Source organism: Castor canadensis, chromosome 1 (assembly GCF_047511655.1).
Source record: "Castor canadensis chromosome 1, mCasCan1.hap1v2, whole genome shotgun sequence".
Classification (NCBI taxonomy): Eukaryota; Metazoa; Chordata; class Mammalia; order Rodentia; family Castoridae; genus Castor; species Castor canadensis.
In genome coordinates, this window is record NC_133386.1 from 184,927,560 (window position 1) to 184,942,901 (window position 15,342).

The window sequence follows — 15,342 nt, forward strand, 5'->3', positions numbered from 1 at the left end:
TCTCATTCATTGGGTTGCTTCTGGAGTCTACTAACTATTCATTTTGCTAAGCAGAAGCTCTTTGGTTTGGTACAGTCCCATTTGTTTATTATTTCTTTTATCTTTTTTGAAATACTGGGGCTTGAACTCAGAGCCTACACATTGAACTAGTCCATCAGACCTTTTTGTGATGGGTTATTTTGAGATAGGGTCTCATGAACTGTTTGCCTAGTCTGGCTTTGAAAAATTATCCTCCTGATCTCTGCCTTCTGAGTAGCTAGTATTGTAGGCATGAACCACCAGTACTTGCCTTCATAGTTTTTCTTAGATTCTGAACTTTTTGAGTTCTACTTAGAAAATAATTCCTTATATCTATATGTTCCATTGTATTTACTACTACTTCCTGGAGTTATTTTAAAGTTTCAGACCATATATTAAGGTCTTTGTTCCACCTTAAGTTGACTTTGGTGGAGGGTGAAAGACAAGGATCTACTTTCAGTCTTTTGCATGTAGATATCTGTTTTTCCAGCAACATTTATTGAAGAGACTGTCTTTTCTCCAACACGTGTTTTGGACTCTTTTGTTGATGATCAGTTGGTGTAGATTCATGGGTTTATATCTGGGTTTTCTTTTTGAATCCATTGCTTTTCTTGTCTGCTTTTGTGTAAACACTATGCTGTTTTATTGTTATGGCTCTATAGTATAGTTTGAAGTCAGGTATTGTGATACTTCCAGCATTGGATATTTTGCTCAGAATTGCTTTGGCTCATTGAAGTTTTTTGTTTTACCATGTGTATTTTGGGAGTGACTTTTCTATTTCTCTGAAGAATGTCATTGGAATTTTGATATAAAGCCCCATTAACTACATTTATTGGGCATCTAATTGTGTCTAATTGCTAGGTGTACTTGAAAGCTTTTTATGTATTTTAGCAGGCCTCCAATGTTAATATGCATAGATCCTGGATTTATAATTGAAAGATCTATCAGTCCCTAGTTTTATGATTGTAGAGATTTTTTTCTCCACAGTCACAATGCTACTTTACTAAATTATTCATAAATATGTTATTTGTCTTTTCCATAGTACCTGATAGCAGAAAATTTAAAAAAAAATTTCATTGGCCTGTGTTAAAGTGAAAAAAAGAGACTAAAAAAGTAATGAACTCAGTCTAGGTGCCCATCAAGGGAAGAATTGATGAAGAAAACATGGTACATATAAACAATGGAGTGTTGTTCATTCATAAGGAAGAGTGAAACCATGTCATTTGCTGTAAGATTGGAGAAACTGGGGAACATCATGACTCATAAGGACAAATATCACATGTTGTCTGTAAAATGTGGAATGTGAGTTTTTAAGAAAAGATATGCAGATAGAAGGGAACTTCTTGGGAAAAGAACAAGAGTGAGGCATACAAATGAGGATAATATGGGGCATAACTACAATCAAAGTAATTTGTTTGCATGCATGACAGTCTTACATTAAATCCCATTATTTTGTATAATTAATACACACTATTTTAAAAAGAACCAATGAATTATGAGATGAGTCAATAGAAGGTGGATATTTGGGAAGTAAAAAAAAAAAAGCACAGAACAGTTTCTGCCTGGAAGCAAGAGGGGGAGAGGGTGGAGGTATGAGGCAGGGGGGAGAAATGACCCAAAAATGTATGCACATGTGAATAAATGAATAATAGTAATAAAAAAAGAAAATGAAAACATGACCTACAAGAACCTATGGGACACAGCAAAGGCAGACCTAAGAGGAAAGTTTATAGCCATGAGTACCTATATTAAAAGGACAGAAACATCTCAAATGAATGAACTAATGCTACAGCTCAAACTCCTGGAAAAACAAAAACAAGCAAACCCCAAAACAAGCAGAAGGAGAGAAATAATTAAAATAAGGGCTGAAATCAACAAAAGAGAAACAAACAAACAAACAAAAATACAAAGAATAAATGAAACAAAAAGCTGGTTCTTTGAAAAAATAAATAAAATTGACAGATCTCAGGCAAACCTTTCTAAAATGAGGAAAGAAAAAACTCAAATTAGTAAAATCAGAAATGCAAAAGGAGAGATAACAACAAACACCATGGAAATATCTGAAATCATCAGAGACTACTTTGAAAGCCTATACTGTAATAAATTTGAAAATTTGGAAGAAGTAGACAGATTTCTAGATACCTATGACCATCCAAAACTGAACCAAGAGGATATTAATCACCTGAATAGATCTAAAACACAAAATGAAATTGAAGCAGCAATCGAGAGTCTCCCAAAAAAGAAAAGTGCAGGACCTGATGGATTCTCTGCTGAATTATATCAATGTTTAAAGAAGAACTAATACCAACCCCCACTAAAACTGTTCCATGCAATAGAAAGGGAAGGAACACTGCCTGACTTGTTTTATGAAGCCAATATTACTCTAATCCCAAAACCAGACAAAGACACCTCCAAAAAGGGGAACTATAGACCAATTTCCTTAATGAATATCAATGCAAAAATCCTCAATAAAACAATGGCAAACCAAATCCAACAACACATCAGAAAGATCATACAGCATGACTAAGTCGGCTTCATCCCAAGGATGCAGGGGTGGTTCAACATATGCAAATCTATAAATGTAATAAAGCATACTAATAGAACCAAAACAAAAACCACTTGATCATCTCAATAGATGCAGAAAAAGCCTTCAACAAGATCCAACACCACTTCATGTAAAAAGCTCTAAGAAAACAAGGACAAGAAGGAATGAATATACCTCAACATTGTAAAAGTTATATATAACAAATCTACAGCATGGTACTGGCACAAAAGCAGACATTAAGACCAGTGTAACAGAATAGAGGATCCAGATATTAATCCACAAAACTATGCCCACCTCATTTTTTACAAAATTGCCAAAAAAAAATACAATGGAGAAAAGACAGACTCTTCAACAAATGTTGCTGAGAAAAGTGGTTACCTGTCTGCAAGAAACTGAAACTAGATCCATGTCTATCACCCTTTACTAGTATCAACTCAAAATGGATCAGGCACGTAAATATCAGACCAGAAACTCTGAAGTTACTAAAGGAAGGAGCAGGAAACACTCTGGAAAATAGGTGGTAGGCAAAGACTCCTCAACAGAACACCAGTAGCCCAACAACTAAGAGAAAGGGTGAATAAATGGGACTTCATAAAATTAAAAAGCTTCTGCAAAACAAAAGAAATGGTCTCTAAACTGAAAAGATTACCCACAGAGTGGGAGAAAATATTTGCCAGTTGTACATCAGAAAAGGGACTGATAACCAGAATATACAGGGAACTTAAGAAACTAAAACTCTCCTAAAATCAATGAAATGGGCAACTGAATTAAACAGAACTTTTCAAAAGAAGAAATTCAAATGGCCAAAAAACAAAAAATGCTCACCATCTCTGGCCATAAAGGAAATGCAAATCAAAACCACACTAAGCTTCCACCTCACTCCTGTTAGAATAGCCATCATCAAAAACACCACCAACAACATGTGTTGGTGAGGATGTGGGGAAAAAGGAACCCTAATTCACTGCTGGTGGGAATGCAAGCTGGTGCATCCACTCTGGAAAAAATTTTGGAGGCTTCTTAAAAATCTAAACATAGACCTGCCATTTGATCCAGCAATCCCACTCCTGGGGATATACCCAAAGGAATGCAACACAGGTTACTCCAGAGGCACCTGCACACCTATGTTTATTGCAGCACTATTCACAATAGCTAAGTTATGGGAACAACCAAGATGCCCCACTACTTATGAATGGATCAAGAAAATGTTGTACTTGTACACAATGGAATTTTACTCAGCCATGAAGAAAAATGATATCTTATTATTTGCAGGTAAATGGATGGAACTGGAGAACATCATTCTGAGTGAGGTCAGCCAGACCCAGAAGACCAAAAATTGTGTTCTGCCTCATATGTGGACTTTAGATCTAGAGCAAATGCAGCAATGTGGTTGGACTTAGATCACAAGACAAGGAGAGAGCACATAGGGGAGATATAGGAATAGGTAGAAACCCCAAAACATGAAAATGTTTGATGTCCCCATTCCAGAGGAACTAATACAGAAACCTTAAAATGACAGGTTATCAGGAGCAGGGGATCAGGAACCAATGGAAAAATCCATTAGAGTTGAATGAACAAGGGTCATAACACATGGGTACACGAAAGCAATAGTAGGAATCTCTGTATAGCTATCCTTAACTCAACTAGTAAAAATGCTTTGTCTTCATTATTATGCTTATGTCATTTCTTCAACAAAATTAGTGATAAGGGCAGAACAGGACCTGCCTGGAACTGAGAGGGTAAGGGGTGGAAGGGTGGAGAAATGACCCAAACAATGTATGTACATGTGAATAAATGAAAACAAACAAGTTAAAAAAAAAGAAAGAAAGAATTGCACTAGGGCAAAGTACTATTGTTTTGAGATGTGTTTACTGTTAGTAGAATTGAAATTTCTGTCAAGTTTTTATTGTTAGAAGCTAATTTCTGTACTAAAAGCTGGTAAAAATGTAGTTTAAGGGGGCTATTAGGTGGTGCAACAATGCAAAAAATGTTTACCACACCCAATGATTACTAACTGAAAATTGTATTCCTTTTTCAGATTTTCCAGCACAGAGAGGTGTGCTTTCACAAACTCCAGGTTACATGGAGAAATCAAATAATGTGACTGAATTCATTCTTTTGGGTATAATAAAGAATCCAGAGCTGAGGATAATATTCACTGCTCTGTTTCTAATAATGTACATAGTCACAGTATTTGGAAACCTACTCATTGTGGTTACTATATCTGTAAATCAGAGTCTGAGATCACCCATGTATTTTTTCCTTATTTCATTGTTACCTACTCTTCTGTCATAGTCTCCAAACTGATTGTGGACTCCCTTTCTGAGAATGCTACCATCTCCTTTGATTGATGCATGACCCAGCTCTTTGCAGAGTATTTGTTTGTGGGGCTCATCCTTCTCATTGTGATGGCCTATGACTGCTATGTGGACATATGTAAGCCCCTTCACTACATGACCATCATGAGTCCTCAAGTGTGCTGCCTGATGGTAGGAGGGACTTTGGTAGGAGGATCCTTGCATACAACAATTCAGCTTCTTTTCATGTATCCAATACCTTTCTGTGGTCCTAATATCATTGGTCACTTTATGTGTGACCAATTTGCTTTATTGAAATTGGCCTGCAAGGGCTCCCACATCCTGGGGCTCTTAGCCATCCTCAATAGTGGGGTGAGGTGTGTGACCATCGTCCTTACTCTCATTGCTTCCTACTTGTTATTCTGTGCTCTCTAAAGACTTCTAGCTCTGACAGGCAGTGCAAAGCTCTCTCTACAGGTAGTTCCCACTTTACAGTGGTAGTATTGTTCTTTGTGCCATGTATTTTCTTGTACCTGAGGCCTGTGGTCACTTACCCCAGAGCCAAGGCAATGGCTGTGTCATTCACTATTGTTGAACCAGTGTTAAATCCTTTGATCTAAGCCTTGAGGAATGCAGAGGTGAAAAATGCCCTGAGGAAACCATGGATTAATCAAGGGACTCTGGGTGGTCACTAATTTACATGCCAATGAACCACTCTTTCTTACAAAACCAGTGAAGTCTTATCCTTCCCATTGACCACAATCCATTGGGCACACAGAAGTCAGTGTCTTACCTAGGTTACTGCTTTTGCCTCCAGGACATCACAACAATATGTTTTGTACTGTATACCTTTTCTCACAAAGCTCCAGATAAACTTTAAAAAAAGGAAAAAAAAAAACCTTATTTGAACAGTCTGTACCTTTCTCAGCTCAGTTTTTCTAATTCTTTTTCTCTTCTCTCTGCTGGAATTATCTTCTCCAGAAGATTTTCTTGACTGACTCTCAGTCATTTTGTTCCATGTCTAACTGAAATCTTACTTGAAAAGATAAGTATTACCTGATAACTTCAAGTATGTACCTTCAAGTATCCTCTACTTATACATTTAGGTCAATCTTTAAAATTTCCAATTATAAATTAACCTTTAGAAATATTCCTTGACTTTTATATTCATCCCCTACTCTATGTAATCATCTTTGTCAAGGCAAGGATTATATATTTTTTTTTACCATTTATTCACATGTGCATATATTGTTTGGGCCTTTTCTCCACCCTAACCCCAACCCCCACCCTATTAATCTCATGATCCTGTTTCACTAAAAGATATGCTTTACAGGTTACTGACACTAAATTATTATCATGGTCCTTTTTAAACTTACATGCATAGTTCATGTTGTAGCATTTTTCTAAGTCTCATTTCCTCTAGGCATTGCTAATGGCATATTTCTAGTTCTTTTGTTTTTGAATCTTGTTGAGTTTTTACTTTAGCATGTTCAGATTCCATACTTTTAATTTCACATTGAAGATGATTAATTAATGTATGATGTTCTCTTGCATCAAAATCTTCTTCAACTTCTGATTGTATCTGAAATAAATTAAATGGACTTATTTTAAATAATTCTAATCCAAATAATTGTTTATTTGATTCAGAGGGCAACTTTAAATAGAGGATAAGAGATTCTGCAGTATAACATATTTATTGTAAGGAAATATAGGCCCCAAAAGTGACCACGTGGAGAGGAGTGATCTGGCCAAGAGATTCTTTATTGCCTGGTGGGAGAGGGAGAGAGCAGAGAGAACCAAGAGAAAGAGGGAGAGTGGGGCAGGGGCTTAAATACCCCTCAGTGGGACTCAGCATGATCTGATTGGTTAGGATCTTATGGCTCATGATGATTGGAGGTTGGGGCAGAAGGAGGATTCAAACTAGACTTGAGGCAGGACTGTGACCCTAGGAGGCAGGACCGTGACTCTGGAAAACAGAAGTTTAAGGGTGCAGTAAGAACTGAAACCTATCAGCGCCATTATTGCCAACATTTATCATCAACATCAACTGTATGAAATAAAAGAAAGGAACACTTGTGGTTTAATCAGGATATTTTAGCATGGAGAGTGTGTATTAGCTCTCACTGGATGTACATTCTATAATTCCAGCTGCTCAGGAGGCATTGACCACAGGATTGTGAGTTTATGAACAGTTTATAGAAAAGTTAGTGAGACTCTTTCTCATAAACAAAATAAAAACAAAAAGGCCGGGATATGGCTGAGGTGGCAGACCATTTGCCTAGTGTGTGGGAGATCCTAGGTCCAATCCCCTGCATCACAAAACAAAAAATTGTCTATGTTTTAAAATTTTATTTTCCCCATGGTTCTAGAACAAATTTTTCTAACTGTTGGGGAATAAATTTTCTTTTATGTTCAATATTTGGGTTTCCAAATACAAAGGATATTTCTTCTCCAAAATTCTACTTTTAACAAAACTGAAAAGACAGTCATGGTATCCTAGATTTCCACCTTTAATAAGGTCTAAGGGAAGACTAAAGCTGAGCATTTTGTGTCTTTATTAAAATAAGTATATAGGATATATGGTGACAATAGTTGTGGGATTATTCACAGGATTAAATTCATGGCTTTTATTTTTAAATAGCATGCATATGTTTAGAAGGTATCTACCTCCAAGAATCACCAAATATGTGTAATGACTACATGGTTCATTCATCATTGAAAAGGATTTGCTGAGTCTTTATGAAATTTCATATATCCTTTTGGCAAGTGGGTTTACAGTGCTGAATATTTCTTTTCTTTTTTTTTTTTTTTTTGCAGAAGCTTTTTAATTTCATGCGGTCCCATTTGTCCATTCTTTCTTTTAGTTGCTGAGGTGCTAGGATTCTATTGAGGAAGTCCTTGTCTATACCTATTGCTACCAGAGTATTCCCTGCTCTTTTCTATACTAGCTTCAGGGTTTCAGGTCTGATAGTAAGGTCCTTGATGTAATTTGAGTTGATACTTGTACAGGGTGATGAACATGGATCTATTTTCAGTTTTCTGCAGGCAGATAATCAATTTACCAGAAACATTTGTTGAAGAGGCTGTCTTTATTCAATCACATTTTTTGACACCTTTATCAAAAATAAGGTGGGCATAGTTGTGTGGATTCATATCTGGGTCCTCTATTCTGTTCCACTGGTCTTCATGTCTGTTTTTGTGCCAGTACCATCCTGTTTTTATTGCTATTGCTTTTTAATACAGTTTGAAGTCAGGTATTGTGATGCCTCCAGCATTGCTCTTTTTGCTGAGTATTGCCTTGGCTAGTTGCAGTCTCTTGTGTTTACAAATGAACTGTAGGGTGGGTTTTTTCAATCTCTGTGATGAATGTCATTGGGATTTGATGGAAATTGCATTGAACATGTAGATTGCTTTTGTTAGTATAGCCATTTTTACTATGTTGATTCTACCAATCCATGAGCACAAGAAATCTTTTCACCTTCTGTAGTCTTCCTCAGTCTCCTTGTAGAGGTCATTCACATCTTTTGTTAAGTTTACTCATAGGTATTTGATTTTTTTTGAGGCTATTGTAAATGGAATTGTTTTCATATGTTCTTTCTTAATTTGTTCATTGTTGGTGTATAGAAAAGCTAATTTTTTTTATTGTTTTATTATTCATATGTGCATATAAGGCTTGGGTCATTTCTCCCCCCTGTCCCCACCCCGTCCCTTATCACCCACTCCATCCCCTCCCTCTCCCCACAACCCCCTCAATACCCAGCAGAAACTATTTTGCCCTTATCTTAATTTTGTTGAAGAGAGAGTATAAGCAATAATAGGAAGGAACAAGTGTTTTTGCTGGTTGAGATAAGGAAAGCTATACAGGGAGTTGACTCACATTAATTTCCTGGGCATGTGTGTTACCTTCTAGGTTAACTCTTTTTGATCTCACCTTTTCTCTAGTTCTTTGAAAGTTTATTTTGTATCCTGCCACATTATTGAAGTGCTTTATGGTGTCTAGGAGTTTTGGGGTAGAGTTTTTTGGTTTTGTGATATATAGGATCATGTCATCTGCAAATAGGGATATTTTGACTTTCCCTTTACTAATTTGTAATCATTTTATCTACTTCTTGCCTTATTGCTCTGGCTAGGAATTCCAGGACTATGTTGAATAGGAGTATGGAGAGTGGACACCCTTGTCTTATTCCTGATTTTAGGGGAAATGGTTTCAGTCTTTCTCCATTAAGCGTAACGTTGACTATTGGTTTGTCATATATAGCCTTTACAGTGTTGAGGTACATTCCTTCTATTCCTACTTTTCTTAGAGCTTTTATCATATAGAGGTCTTAAATCTTATCAAAGGCTCTCTCTGCATCTATTGAGATGATCAAGTATTTTTTGCCTTTTCTTCTATTGATGTGCTGTATTACATTTATACATTTGCATATGTTGAACCACCCTGCATACCTGGGATGAAGCCAACTTGGTCATGGTGAATGATCTTATATGTTCTTAGATTTGGTTTACCATCATTTTATTGATCATTTTTGCATAGATATTCATTAGGGAGATTAACTTAAAGTTCTCCTTTTTGGATGTGTCTTTGGTTTGGGATAAGTGTAATACTGGCTTCATAGAATGAGTTAGGCAGTATTCCTTTCCTTCCTATTTCATAGAAAAGTTTGAGGAGAGTTGGTATTAGCTCTTTACAGATCTGATAGAAGTCAGCAGAGAATCCATCAGGTCCTGGACTTTCCTTTTTTGGGGGAAACTATTGCTGCTTCAGTTTCATTTCATGTTATAGATATATTTAGATGGTTAATATCCTCTTGGTTCAATTTTGGATGGTCATAAGTATTCAGAAATTTGTCCATTTCTTCAAAATTTTTAAATTTACTGGAATATAGGTTCTCTGTTGATTCCCTGGATTTCCATAGTGTTTGTTGTTATCTCCCTTTTTGGGTTTCTGATTTTACTGATTTGGGTTTTTTCCTCCCTCATTTTAGTCAGATTTGCCAGGGATCTGTCAACCTTGTTCATTTTTGCAATGAACCAGCTTTTTGTTTCATTGATGCTTTGTAATTTTTTTTTGTCTCTTTTTCATTAATTTTGTCCCTTATTTTTATTATTTCTCTTCTGTTTGTTTCGGGTTTTGCTTGTTCTTGTTTTTCTAGGAGTTTGAGATGTAGCAACAAGTCATGTATTTGAGATCTTTCTGTCCTTTTTATATATGCACTCATGGCTGTAAACTTTCCTCTTAGGACTGCCTTTGTTCTGTTCCATAGGTTCATGTAGGCCATTTTTCATTTTTATTAACTTCCAGGAATGTTTTAATTTCCTCTTTTAAATCAAAGACCCACTGATCATTGAGGAATGTGTTGTTCAGCTTTCAATTGTTTGCATATTTTCTGCTGTTGTTTTTGTTGTTGAGTTCTAGTTTTAATGCATTATGATCAGATAGAATGCAGGGGATTATTTCTATTGTCTTATATTTGCTGAGGCTTGCTTTGTGCCCTAAGATATGATCAATTTTGAAGAAAGGTCCATGGGTTGCTGAAAAGAATATATATTGTGCAGATGTTGGATGAAATATTCTGTACACATCAGCTAGGTACATTGATCTATGGTTTGATTTAGTTCTAGAATTTCTTTACTGATTTTTTGTTTGGGTGACCAATCTCTTGGTGATAGAGGGTATTAAAGTCTCCCACCACCACAGTATTGGAGTCTATATGTGCTTTTATGTCTTTTAAGGTGTGTTTCATGAAATTGGGTGTACTTAGATTGGATGCATAAAGGTTGATAATTGTTATTTCCTTTTGGTATATTTCCCCTTTTATTGATCAACATAAGTTTGCAATGTACTATTTCTGAGATAAATATTGCTACTCCTGCCTTTTTTCAGGGACCATTGGCTTGGTAAATACTTATTAGATATACTTATTAAATGCACTTACAAAAGAGTAAACTGAGACTTTAGTAACCTGTACCATATCACAGAACAAGTAGAAGAGCTTAGATTTGAGCATGGGTCTAATTCATTTTACTTCATTCTCTTTCCTGCTTTAGTCTCAGGCTATGCTGGCCAGAGCTGGGTCATATATTGACACGTTATCATCTATAATTAGTAATTACATATGGACACAATGATTCTTTAGAATTTTTTAAAATTTCTTTTACTCATATTTTAATGGCGTATATTAACTTATTCATAGCAAAGGGTTTTATCATGACATTTCCATTTCCATGTATGCATGAACATTCATATTCTCCATGCTATTAATCTTTCTCATCCCTTTTTTACCCACTTTTCCCTTTCACCTTTCCAGTAGACCCCCTTTTAGTTTTGTGACCTTAAATTTTTATTGTGTTTGTTTTCCCATGGAAGCTAGAATGTGTCTTATACTCTTGCTGCCATGGTGATAGTTCATGTATGGATATGGAGTTTAAAGTGTAGATACTGGGCAAGAATGAATCTGAGAACATTGTGCAAGTGGTTATTTTAAAGTAAGCAGGACAAAGGGCTACAGATGTAGCTGAGTGGTAAAGTGCTTGTCTATTATGTGTCAGGTTCTGGGTTCCATTCCTAGCACAAAAGGAAAACAAAAAACAAACTGTATAAAGTGCATTTTAAAAAAATATTTAAATCTTTTCCTGGTAAATGTAAAGGGAAATTATAAAATGAGTTTATTTTTAATTCTCACAGTAATCACAATTATTCTTCATCATTTGCTCTGATTCTTTTATCAAGATGTCTTATTCAAATATGACCAAACAAACAGAGGCTTCAATATTTATAGATAGGTGGAAACTCTAGAATGACCATCCAGCTTTGAAGTTCTTGATGGTTAAAAAAAAAATTCCTTACTCCTTTCCCTGTTGATAAAGTAGAAAGGACTTGAGTATGAGGACAGAGGTTCTTTAACATCCCAGTTTAAGCATATGTTGTTTGCCTGAACTTAATCTCTTGAAGAATGAGTTTCCAACCAATAAAACAGGGATAATAGGACCAAGACTATATCTAGTCAGTAAGTCCTGTGTGATTTCTTTCCTTGCATTATTTCAGTTAGTCATTAAGACAAAACTTAGAAGTAGACATTATTATTTTTATATCTATTCTAATTTTGAAATGATGAATTAAAAAATAACCTAAATATTTGTGCATGCATATGATGTGTACTTGTGTAGCCAGGAACTTTTACATAGATCTTTATCTCTTATAAAGATCAATTAATTTGTGAAAAGGCCAGGTTTGGACTTTTAACAAAACTTTGGGAATAGCCATAATTTGCAATTGCCTCATAAAAATATGTGATTTCTTCTTCTGTTTGTAGCTTAAAAGACCAATGATTAAAGATGATTTGCTAGTCACCCCTGGTCCCATTCCTTGACAACTGGAGGCATCACTAACACATTTATTTTTAGTCCTTATTTCCTCATAACATGAATGATGCTTCAGAATTTTTCTCAACAGTTTGTTTCAGGAAATCAAAAGTAAATTATCAAAGCTGGCAGTTGAGACAAAACAATTAACCTATTACCAAGTGTGGATTCTTCCATTTCCCTATGTGAAAACTCTAGCTAATTTAAATATTCAATAATTTACCTTAACTCTGCCTAAACCTCCAAGTACTCACCTTAATGAATTTCTAATTTTGTATTCTCAATGACAATAAAAACTCTCAAGATAATTTTACTTCTGGGTGCACTGAGCTATTGACTATATTATTTCAAACTGGCTTGAAGGAAATTTTCACACTTGGAAATATATACGATCATTCTTTTACATAAATCCTTTCATGGGAAATCATGCAAAATCAAAGCTATGCAATTGACCTTGTCTTCCTAGGGCTTTCACAGAATTCAAATGTTCAAAAAATACTATTTGTGATATTTTTGATTGTCTACATTCACAAGAATCAGGGAAAACATGATAATTGTAGTAACTACTATTTGTAGCCCTGAATTGCTGGGCTCCCCAATGTTCTTCTTCTTGGCTTTCTTGTCCTTGCTGGATGCATTCTTCTCTACCATGATCCCAAAGATGAGACTCATGACTCCCTCTATGAGAGAAAAACCATCTCCTTTGAAGGGTGCATGATGCAATTTTTTGCTGAACACTTATTTGGTGGTGCAGAGGTGATTGTTCTTACAGCCATAGCCTATGATCATTATGTGGCCATTTGCAAACCTGTGTACTAGTCTTTCATCATGAACTCTAGGCTCTACAGCATTATGATGGTAGTAGCCTGGACAGGACCCTTTTGCATTCTGTTGTTCAAATTCTCTTCACCTTCCAGGTGCCTTTTTTTGTTCCTAATGCCATTGATAATTTCATATGTGACTTGTACCCATTACCGAAGCTTGCCTCACTGACGCATCTCTAGCCTTTTGTTGGTTGCAAACAGTGGGTTTATCTGCATTTTAATCTTGTTTTTGCTGCTTGTCTCCTATGGTTTCATCTTACTTTCCCTGAGAACACACAGTTCTGAAGCACGAAGGAAAGCTCTCTGTACTTTGAGTTCCACATTGCTGTTGTGGTTTTGCTTTTTGTCCCATGTATATTTACATATGCAAGACCTCCAACTGCCTTCTCCTTTGACATAATGGTAGCAATATTCTACTCCATGCTCCCTTGCTCAATCCTATCATTTATACTTTCAGAAATAAGGAAGTAAAAAAAGGCATGAGGAAAGTGTGGAAGAATATTGGTAGTCTCTGACAAAAAATAAAATCAATAAATTTTTAAAAATTAATGTAAAGTGTAAAAAAGTCAAAAGTCTTAGACAAAAACTTTTTGAAATGCTCATTATCTACAAAGAGGCAATGCAATTCTACAGCAGTAGTATTATTTTGGGAGTTAGAAAATGATGTCTTTCTTCACTTTTATAATAAGTGTCTGACCCATGTTGCTAACTCAGTATCTTCATTTAAATTAAGGAGAGTTGAATTTATGCTTACTAAGAGTCTAATAAACAACAGAATGGAAAAATTACATTTTGGACCCTTGACTATCAACTTGATGTTTTGGAAAAACATCAAGGAAAGACAAAATATTTTAGGTATTGGGACAGAAGCCTAAACTATTTCAAAAAGAAATAAATTTTGAGTTGTATTAGTGATATCAATGATTCTGAAAAAAACATAAAAATATAGGAAGGACAGATAGAAAAATCTTTCTAGAAACTGAACTATAGATGATCTTGTGTTATTTAAAGTGGGTGCATTTGGTCCAGTCATTGCTGACTATAGAGAAGTTTGTTTTGGATCAAGTGACCACTACATTCCAATCAGTTATGGGAGAGGAAGTGGTGGAACATTCTATAAGGGAACAATAACTTTTTCTTATTCATGTACAATCTGAGAAATTCTTGAAATACATTATCAAGATAACCAAGATAATTGCAGATGTAGTAAGCTGATTTCTTTTAGCCCAAAAGGTAGGATAAAATGCAGTGACACCAGAGGGAAAGAGAGCAGGTTTCAAAAGATGACTATATTTTAATTTAATAGAGATTTTAACTTTTGTGACTTTGTGTACCCAAGTGACAATAATTCTCTTTCAACAATTATCAGTAAAGAGATTATTCAAATTTAGATATGCCTTATATTTCATTCTCATACAATTTCTTAATCTCAGATTGTCATTTACCTTATGCCATAAATTTATTTGCAGTAAAATATGTAAATATTCCCAAATGAATCAGCATTAAAATAACTATTAATATTGTTAAAATAATATTAAATACTTTAATTTTTTTCCTTAATCTTCCATGACAGGACTAAAATAGAAGAGTATATGTATTAGATTGCTTCCTAAGAATAGATACAATAGAATATAGACAAGAATTAATTGATACTTCTAAATGGATTTTATGAAGAAATATAGTTATGGTTGTAAAATATCATCTGGACAAAATGTGTGCATTGCAGCAAACAAATCTATGTCAAAAGCATAGACATGCTAGTTACTTTTCTGTCATCTTTCTCTTCCTTTTTCACCATCTGTCTACTTCATAGCAGGCTTGTTTCATAATATACTATCTCTTCACATAGATCTCATTATCAGGTACTTAATTTATCACTAAGAAATGGTTTGAAAAATGAGAATCTGAAACATGGTCCAATGGAATAGAACAGAAGACCCAGAAACAAGCCCAAGAAGTTACTGCCATGTTTCTCAACAGCACAGAAAACATACACTGGAAGAAAGACAGCCTCTTTAACACATGGTGCTGGGACACCAGAATATCTACATGTAGAAGACTAAAACCAGACCCCTACCTCTCACTCTCTACAAAAACCTATTCAAAATGGATCAAAGACCTATTAATATAAGAACTGAAACTTTAACAATAATAGAGGAAATCATAAACTAAACACTTTAAGATGTAGGCATTGATAATGTCTGTCTGACTAGGACTTGAAAAGCTGAGGAAATAAGAGCAATAATCTACAAATGGGATTTTATCAAATGAAAAACCTTCCATACAGCAAAAGAAACAG

General features: G+C 35.2%; 1 pseudogene; it reads left to right on the top strand.

The window, feature by feature from the left end:
* Positions 1-4,642: 4,642 nt before the first annotated feature.
* LOC109683712 (olfactory receptor 4C6-like) lies at positions 4,643-5,552 on the top strand (annotated as a pseudogene).
* Positions 5,553-15,342: the final 9,790 nt, after the last annotated feature.